Here is an 8,960-nt window from a genome sequence, read left to right as displayed (position 1 = left end):
AGGGGTCCTGCACAGTGACTCTGCCAGGTGCCCCCATGGTCCCAGCACACCCGTATGGCGGCGCCCACGGAGCTCACAGTGTATGGAAAGCCCTTTTTGTCCTGGGACAGCACCTGGAGCCAGGAGGGGATCCGCCCAAACAGGCAGCTTGGGGACCCTGGGGGACACAGGCTGGACACGGGCTCGTCTGGTAGAGTGCCCCACCTGGAAAGACATGCTTTTCTGAACCCACCTCCACCAGCACCCGCTGGTCCCTCTGCCGGTCTGTTGTGCCCCCAGGGCCCAAACTTGAGACCTCCGTGTGCATGTCCTGCTCTGTTGTGTGTTCTCCCGTAAGCAGACTCGTGATCTTTGTAAAGTGAGGTAGCAAGCATAGACACAACCGCAACAGGCCAACAGCCGGCAGCCCCTTTCCAGCACCAGCTCCCTTGGCCCCACTGGCCCCTGCGTCTGCGCGCATAGGGCAGAGCGTTCACGCACCACTGGGACCACTCGCAGTTCATGCAGAGAAGCCAGAGGGCTGCCCTGACTCCCACAGGCTGGGCCCTGGCCCTAGGGCTGCCCTTTCTCGGTGGGGCCTCCTCTGCTCGAGCTCAGCGCTGCCTCGAGTGACGTGCCATCTCCTGCCTCCTCCATGGGGTCCCCCGTGCGCATGCAAGAGGGACTTGGGGAAAGGGACAAGGAGCTCCTCCATCCTGCAGCACTGAGAGCTGGGCCCCATGACCAGAGGAGTCACAAAGGCCAAGTTGGGTTCTGCCTGCTGGCTTCTGGAAGTTTCTAACTGACCTCCTGCTACTGACCCCAAACTTTCTCAGGTTGTGCCACGTCTGCTCTCCCTGTCTCTATGGATTTGCCTATTGTGGACTTTCCACACAAATCACACACATGGTCTTTCGTGTCTGTTCTTTCACTTGGCATGTTTTGGAGTTTCATCTGCACTGTGGTATTCATCTCTTTTAAAAATTTTTTTTGCCGAGGAAGATTAGCCCTGAGCTAACATTTGCTGCCAATCTTCCTCGTTTTTTTTCTTGAGGAAGATTAGCCCTGAGCTGACATCTGTGCCAATCTTCCTCTACTTTATATGTGGGATGCTGCCACAGCGTGGCTGACGAACAGTAGGTCTGCGCCCAAGATCTGAACCCGCGAACCCGGGCCACCAAAGCAGAACGCGCCAAAGTTAACCACTACGCCATGGGGCCGGCCCCGCTTCATCTCTTTTTAAGGCTGAGTAACATTCCATTGAGGGGTTGCCCCATGTTTGTTTATCCACTTATCAGTGACGGACGGTTGGCTGTGGTGAACATGCAGGTAGAAGGCTTTTTTTGAACACCTGTTTCTGCTTCTCTTGGCGTGCACCTAGGAGAGGACTGCTGGCTCACGTGGCAGCTGTGTTGCGTCGGCCTTAAATCCGAGTGGAATCCCTTGGAGGGCTGGCCGTCAGCTCCAGGCACAGGGGCGGTGTGCCCCACACGAGTCTCAGTTTGTCCTGAGACAACGGACAATGGTCTCCAGGGATCCCAGGTCCGTTCTCACTGGGGCAGCAGGGTGGCGGGACTGAGTCAGAAACGAGGCTTTCATTTTCACAGGTTGTTCTTGAAATGGCTACTTGGCAGCTGGCCAGTAGCAGTCGGTGCTTCTCCCTCTGGCTTGTCGCGGGAGACGTGGACCCCTCGCCTGGCCGCAGAGGGTTCATGGAAACAGCAAACGTGGTTTGCTCAGAGGGTCCTCCCTGGGGCAGGCAGGGACTGGGGGTGTGAGTCCAGGGGTCTCACCAGGTGCAGGAGCCCAAGGTCAACTGTCCTGAGGGAATCCGGGGACCGGGGCTGGCTGACCTTTAGGAGGCCAGGGTCTCTGGAGAAGGCCCCCACTAGTCCTGCGTGGGGCTGAGGAGGCAGTGTTGGGGAGGTGGGCGGCTGGATCAGGCCGTGTCCGAGGAGGAACAACTCTGTCTATCTGAGGAGAAAAGCAAGAGGAGTTGTGTGTCCACCCCAAGGAGTTGGGCAGGAGAGGCCCCGGGCGAGGTGTCCCTTTGTCCAGGGTCTGGTGGGGCTGCAGGAGCTGATGGCCTGACCGAGCAGGGCCACGCAGCCAGGGCAGCCTGACTCCGTGGCCCCTTGTTGCAGGCGCAACACACAGGTCCATGTTCGCCGCATGCATTCCAACCGTGAGGCCCCCTCCTCCCAGAGCCTCTCCACCCGCTGGGCTGCACCCAGCTGCTCCACCCGCCGCCCAGCACGCTTGGTTGACACCTGCGTTTATTCACTCCCGGGCCCCCAGGAAGAGACCCCTATAAGCGGAGGCTTGATTCCGTGGTCCACGGTGGGGGCCACGCTCATCTCTTCACCCTGACCCACGTGGTGGGGGCTGGGAGCCCAAGCCCCTGTGCCAGGGTGGGCAGGGGGCTGTACTGGGGCCCCGGGACCCCCGGCTGCAGGATCGGCTTAGACCCCCGAATGGTCCCCATTTGGAGCTGTCTTGGTCTTCTGGGAGGGAAATGCCTGTCTGCTGCAGAACCGTGGGGGCTGAGGGTGAGGTCTCGGTTAGGAGTAGAGTCGCAGGGGTGAGGAATCAGGAGTAGTGGGCTTGGGGGTCTTGGGGTCAGGGATCGTGGGAGTGGGCTGCATGTGGCTGAGCCCACCCCCCAGGGCAGGCTCGGAGTTTGTGGGGGTCACAGTCCAGCTTGGGGCAGGCCCCAGCTCCACTCCCTTGGCTTGTCTCCCTGGGGGGACTCGGTATCCGTGGGGGTGCCCCAGCCTGGGGGATGCAAGGCCTGGCGTGCACCAGAGAGGGGTTCCAAGGTTGAGGTCCCTCCCTGCCCCCTGCACCCAAGCCTGGAGTCTGTGGCCCTTCCAGACACCATCTCCACTTGGGCGGTTGCACCTATGGGACCCCCAGTCCTGCCCCCACCTTATGTGCAGACCTCTGGAGCCCCCTGCCCCCAACCTTCCCTGCAGGAGGTGGACACTGGCCAACTGGGCACAGATCGCTGCCCCCAACCTTCCCTGCAGGAGGTGGACACTGGCCAACTGGGCACAGATCGCTGGCCACCTGCAGCCTGGGACCTCCGGCAGGTTGATTGGCCTCTCCTGCCTCAGTTTCCCCAGCTATCAGGATAACGACGTTGCCCACCTAACGGTTTCAAGAGGCCCCTCGGGGTGATGGATGCTAGTGTTTAGCACAATTGTGGAAAGACAGAAACCTTTTTTCCATTTTCCAAAATCAGCTTCAGTGTGCTCGTCCCAGCCGCATGAACCCCCCCAGCCCCACCCCAGGAAGAAGGCCCAGAGCCTCCCAGTGGCTGGGCCTGAGGGCTCAGGGCTGGCCGTTGAGTCAGCCCTACAAAGCCGTGTTTCCACAGGGAGGCCCTGCCTTTTCCTGGGGTCTGCTCCACGTCCCTCCCTTCCAGCCCCTCAGCGTCACAAAGCACGGACGCCTGGCCTGTGCGCCTCTCGTCTCAGCTGTGACCCCGCCCGGCAGCCCCAGGAGTCCCTTGGGTCACCTGCCCTGGGGTCCATTCACCTCGTCTTGCAGGGATCTTGCTTACATTAACTGCGCAGCCCCACTAGTAAGATGCACTGTTTTAATTAACTAGAAAAATGTCCTGTTTTGGCTTTTCAGTAAATATTTCATTAGCAACAATATTGATAATCCTCATGCTGCGGTGTCTTTTTTTCTCTAGGGAGCTTTAAGGAAGCGTCGCATACTCTTCTTGAGCCTGCTGCTCATCTGGAGGCAGGTTCACAGGCGTGACTCTCCCCTCGCAGGGCTGTCACATCCTGGCTGCAGGACATTCGTGAAAACCACCGCAGAGGAGAGAACATCGAGGAGGACCCACCTGCGGGCTTCGTCTCCTCCCGAGGCACCAGTCAGGACAGACTCAGAGGCCAGGTCTCAGCCACATCGCCGTGCCCAGACCCTCCGCCAGAGCCCGGCTGCGGGGAAGGCGACTGACAGGGCCGCGCAAAAGCCAGTGAGGTGCGTCCTCGCAGAGGGACCGAGTGCAGGCTCTCCCCTCCCTGGGGGCCGACCGAGAGACCAGGCCTCGGAGGGACGGCCCAGCTCCATTTGGGTCCCATGGCAGGCATTGTCACACCTGCCCAGAGCCCTGGGTCCTTCTGCCAGTTCCCTCGCCTGTCCTGTGCTGCTGCCTGCGGCTCTCCAGAGGGTCACCTCACGGTTCTGTCCTCCTGACCCCCCACTGCAGTGACCGTGACTGGCCAGGCCCGCTGGGGGCAGAACTGAGGCCGCAGCCTCCCCACCCTCCCCTGCCTCTGAGGCTCCCTCACTGACCGCTTGCCCAACCTTGCCTCCGCCCTGGAGAGGGTGGCCCAGCAGTGGAGCCATCAGACCCAAGGGCGGTGGCCTGGCCACGAGGGCCTCACCCCAGAATCCCGCGCGGCCAGTTCTGGTCCCACAGCTCTCAGGATCTGACGCATCTCCTTATTCTGACCTTAAATGCGCCATCCAAACTGTGCTGGTCAGTCCTGGTGCCTTCCTCCTCTGGCCACACCTCTCGTGTTTTCCTCCCTCGCTCTGTAAGCAGGACCCCTGCCTCAGACACCGGGCTCCTCGTCCCCCAGGGGCCTCGGCCTCTCCCTGGGGTGGACGGTGACAGGACAGCGGGGTGCCAGGGTCTGGTGTGTGTTCCACGTGCCATGGGGCCCCAGGTCGCCTCTGCCTGCTGGGCTGTCAGGGGAGCAGTGTGGGCGGGCCCGGGTCAAGCACCGCACCCCACCCCACACAGGAGGAGAACGCAGAGCCCGGAAGCGCTGCTGAGTGAGGATGGTGCCCGGCAGCTGCACTGCCCCAGCTGCCCAAGAGGTGGGCATTGCTCACATCTGAATGGTGCATCAACCGACGGCTCTCTCGTAAGTAGTTTTCTGGATTTCCCAAACTTTCTCCACTGTATGTTCGTTTATGAATACAGGAATTCGAGGTCATACCCCTTCTAGAAGTCTCTGCTGGGGCTGCTGGGCACCTGCTGCAGAGCCGTCAGCACTGGAGCCTCACAGATGGTCCCCTTTCCTCCTCGTCACTTCCTAGGACCCCCTGGCCCCTGTGTGGGCCCTGGAGGAAGACGCATTGAGAACTTTCTGGGCTTGACTGAGAATCCGGATCGCAGACACCATGGCGTGTGAGGGCTCACAACAGCACAGGTTTGTAGCTAGAAGACAGAACTCTAGGGTTTCACGTTTGTGTTTGCCGTCAAGACCGATACTAAAGACTAATGGCGTCTCGGCCCCTTATGGAAATGCATGGCTTCCCGAGGCCCGTGACTGACGTCCGAGCACACGACCACATGGACCGTATGCAGGCGGTATTTCACTCGAGTGTTCCCTCCCTGGGCTCCACACGTGTCCATCTGCTCCTCGATGTGCCTCCCTGAGGATGTGACCTCAGGGTGTCACTGCTGTGGACTCGACCGCTCCCTGTGCTTGTTCTGTCCCCTCAGACCCATCACTGCCCGGCTGTGACTCACCACACTGGGGAGGCATAGGTGGCCCTAGACAGACCTAGATGGACACACGAGGCCAAGTGCTTCTCACAGCGACGCCGGGCTCTGCAGCAAGTCCCTAAAGGGCCGACTTAGCAGGAGGAGAGCTTTTGTTCAGAACGGATCCCTGTTTGTTGGTGCTCAAGAGGGCACTGCCCTCGGGGAGGAAGCATTCGGGTGTGGGGCTGAGGCCACATCTCGGGCTCCCAACGAGCAAGCCGCGTGGCAGTGGGGCACCCTCTCAGGCTCTGCACTGTGGGGGCAGCAAGATGCAAGTGGTGGGGTTCAGGGCAGGCCACCCCAAGATGTGCTACTCTGATATGCGGATTATTTTGAGCTGAAGAAGAATCACAAAGGACATTTGACCTTCCCCCAAACTGCCTAAAATAATTTAGGATAAGATGCCTGTCCCCAGGACAGGCCATCACCGCAGATAACTCTGCGTATGGATAGACAGGAAGGGTGGTTGCTAAGTCCATTCTTTTCAAAGTTCTGTTTACCAAACATTTACATTCATAAGGGAAATCTCCATTTGTAAAGGTATCTCCCTCTCTGTACGGGGAAGAAGGGGGGATGACTTCATCTCTATAAACTTGTCAATAGAGAAGGCGAGGCCTTAAATCTGCATAATAACCTTACTCTTGTTTACTGTGCTTTTCTGGTAATCTCTCCTAGTAAACCCCCCCACCCCCAACATCCTCTGTCTTTACCTGAAGATGTGATTTAAGATGAGAAGCTCCCTCGTTTGTCGAGTTACCCAGTGAGTCTCTCCCCTGTATACATGTTATAAAGCTTTGTTTGATTTTCTCCTGCTAGTTGGTCCCATGTCAATTTAATCTGTGGCCCAGCGGAAAGGATGTGGAGTGGGTAGAGGATAGTCTTCCTCCCATTCACAAGCTTGTCCCCTAAAGCTTCCGCCTCAGACACAGGAGGAGCCTCGCTCAGGCTAGGAGCATCGGCCTCTATCCCTAGGGCCGTGCAGCCGCCTCACATGGGGAGACACGCACAGGGCCTGGGCCGCTGGGCTGGGAGGGCAGGTGGTGGGACCATCACTGCGCGAGGACAGGCCCCCTTCAGGTCCTGGTGCAGGTCCAGGCGGACTAGGAGCAGGTACACGGGAGAGGGTGGGAGCTCCTGGCACCCTCTGAATCTCCCCCTGACAGGCTGGGCCTCACCCCATCATGGCCCCCTGACCCTTTCTTCTCTCTGGACTGGGACAGGGGAGGGCAGGCTGGGGCCTGGGCAGGCGGCTCTCCGGCCTCTCCAGACAGGACTGAGGCTCGGCTCTGTGGAGTTTTCCGTTCTGGAGGGGCACCAGCCAGACCACCCTGAATGCAGCATGAGCCGTGTTCACACAGCTTTCAGAGCTGAGAGCTCTGAGAACGGCCGTGCACCAGGCTGGAGAAAATATTTCCCTGTAAGTTCCTGGGGAGCAAGAGAAGCCTGGAGCAAACCAAAACTCAGTAAACGGGAGGCACAAGCAAGCGCTCCAGGATGCAGGCTACCAGCAGGGCCACCACCGTGGCCAGGTGGCCAGGGAATGGGAGCCTTGAGAAGCCCCTTCCCTGCAGAGAATGGGGCCCCTTGCAGTGGGAGGTGCAGAACTCTCGGACCATGGTCCAGAAGAAGGAGGCACCCACGGAAGGGACACGTGTCCCCTCTCCCAGCATTGAGACAAAGGCCTTTAAAGAGCACACGAAAATGGAAGAACTTATGCTAAAGACTCATGGAAGGGAACAAGAAAATGGAGTTATGGGTGTAACCGACAATGCCTTAGAGCACACCCACAGACACCAGAGACAACCAGACAGCACAACTGCAGACCTGGATAAGCTGTGGGAGCAGCATAAAAGGGAGAGAGGAAGAAACACTGACGCCAGCGCCATCGCAGAGAGAGGAGGAGACGCTGCTGGTCCCCTGGCCTCTGGCCGCTCCCTTTGGCTGGACTGATTTCCTGTTCCAGACTTGCTGGACCATGCCAAGGTCTTTGACTTTGGTTCGTAACCCCTTGCATATTGAATGCTGTGTTGGTTAATATGTTTTCATGATGCTCACATGATTTAATGTGTGACGTTTCGTTGAGTCTCTGTAAAGGAACGCCGGGCTGTTACCACAGTTTCCAGACGTCAGTCGCTTGCGGCAAGATCCTTTGAATTGACCCTAATAAATTCTGGCATTGTGGAAAGACACAAAAGTGAGTGCATAATCCATTATTAACCACTCATCACGGCGCCACCATCCGCAGCCATGGGGGCCGTGCTCGTGAAGAGCTGTGGGGCTAACCCTCCACCTTCTCACACATGTCCTCATTTTAAATGGCTACAAAACGCTGATGGGGATCGTTTCCCCAGCAGGTGCAAGTGCCAAGAATAAACCTTTAGAACAAGGGGCACTGGTCTCTTCAGCAGGTCAGATGCACGGAAGTAGATGTTTCTGGTATTTTCCTCTGGGCACCTAGAGCCTGCCTCTGGCTCCCGGGCTGTGTAAGCCCGATTCAGGCCAGCACTGCTGGTCAGCTCACAGCGGGGAGAACCCTGCGGGTCGTGGGGGTAAGGGGTGTGGAGGGCTCAGACCTCAGGCGGCACAGGGAAGCAGCCCCTCTGCAGGGCTTGGGCTGGGCGGGGCTGGCACCGGGTCCTGCAGAGCTCGGAGACCTGCGGGCACTGGGCCAGCACTGCATGGAGCGTGAAAGCTGGCCCTGCCCAGCGGCCTGCTGAAGCGAACCCCTGAAACTCAAGAGAGAGACCCCCTTTCTTTAAATGAAACACAAGCAAAATGGTGGGAATGTTCTGGAGAACAGATGCGACTCAGACCTGCAGAGACAACATTTGACTTTGCAGCACTGCACCTCCCATCTCAGGTGGGATGGCCACTGCCCTCCGGATTCCCAGTGAGGAGCCCGTGCACCCAGGAAAGACAGAGGGTCACAGATCTCTCCCTCCACGGGCTCACCTGGGTCCACGGCAGCCTTGAGCCTGAAGGGATCCCTAAGCCTCACCTGGTGTCCCCGTCACGGGTCAGGAGAGTTGCTGGGATGGCGTCGAGAACCTTCAACGTGTCTGAAAAGAGTTGGTGGGAGAAGGCAGCAGCTCCTCGATGTCGTTTCCTCTGAACCCAAACCGTGTCCACGGCGCCTGGCGTGAGGAGGACAGCTCCCCAGGATGGAGCCACCCCAGAGCCTCGTGGAGACTCGTGGCGGGAGCCGCTCTGGACCCATGTGGGCCTTGGCCAACCCGCCTTCTCGTGAGGTCTGGACAGCCACGCAGGGGCCAGAGGGTGGAGCGGCGGCCTCCAGTTTGGACCACGCGTGTCTTCGGGAGCCACAGTCACAATTGGGACATTTTATTTCCTCCAAATCCCCCTGCACGCTGACCGGAGTCTCCACAGAAGAGGACCCGCTGGAACCGGCCGGCCTCCTCCTCCATCAGCACTGTGCTCACGCCAGGCTCATCGAGCCCGCACGTGG

General features: G+C 59.1%; 1 long non-coding RNA gene across 1 annotated transcript; it reads left to right on the top strand.

Annotated features, from left to right (window-relative positions):
* The first annotated feature begins 3,734 nt into the window (after window positions 1–3,734).
* On the top strand, window positions 3,735–7,676 carry LOC147916933 (uncharacterized). The gene is made up of 3 exons (XR_015552590.1): window positions 3,735–3,975; window positions 4,745–4,868; window positions 5,044–7,676. It is a non-coding gene; the product is annotated as an uncharacterized LOC147916933 (long non-coding RNA).
* The last annotated feature ends 1,284 nt before the right edge of the window (window positions 7,677–8,960 follow it).

Source organism: Ceratotherium simum, chromosome 6, assembly GCF_057802395.1.
Source record: "Ceratotherium simum simum isolate JZ-2026a chromosome 6, ASM5780239v1, whole genome shotgun sequence".
Lineage (NCBI taxonomy): Eukaryota > Metazoa > Chordata > Mammalia > Perissodactyla > Rhinocerotidae > Ceratotherium > Ceratotherium simum.
The sequence above is the reverse complement of the archived record's forward strand: the minus strand, read 5'-3'. Positions and strand labels throughout refer to the sequence as shown.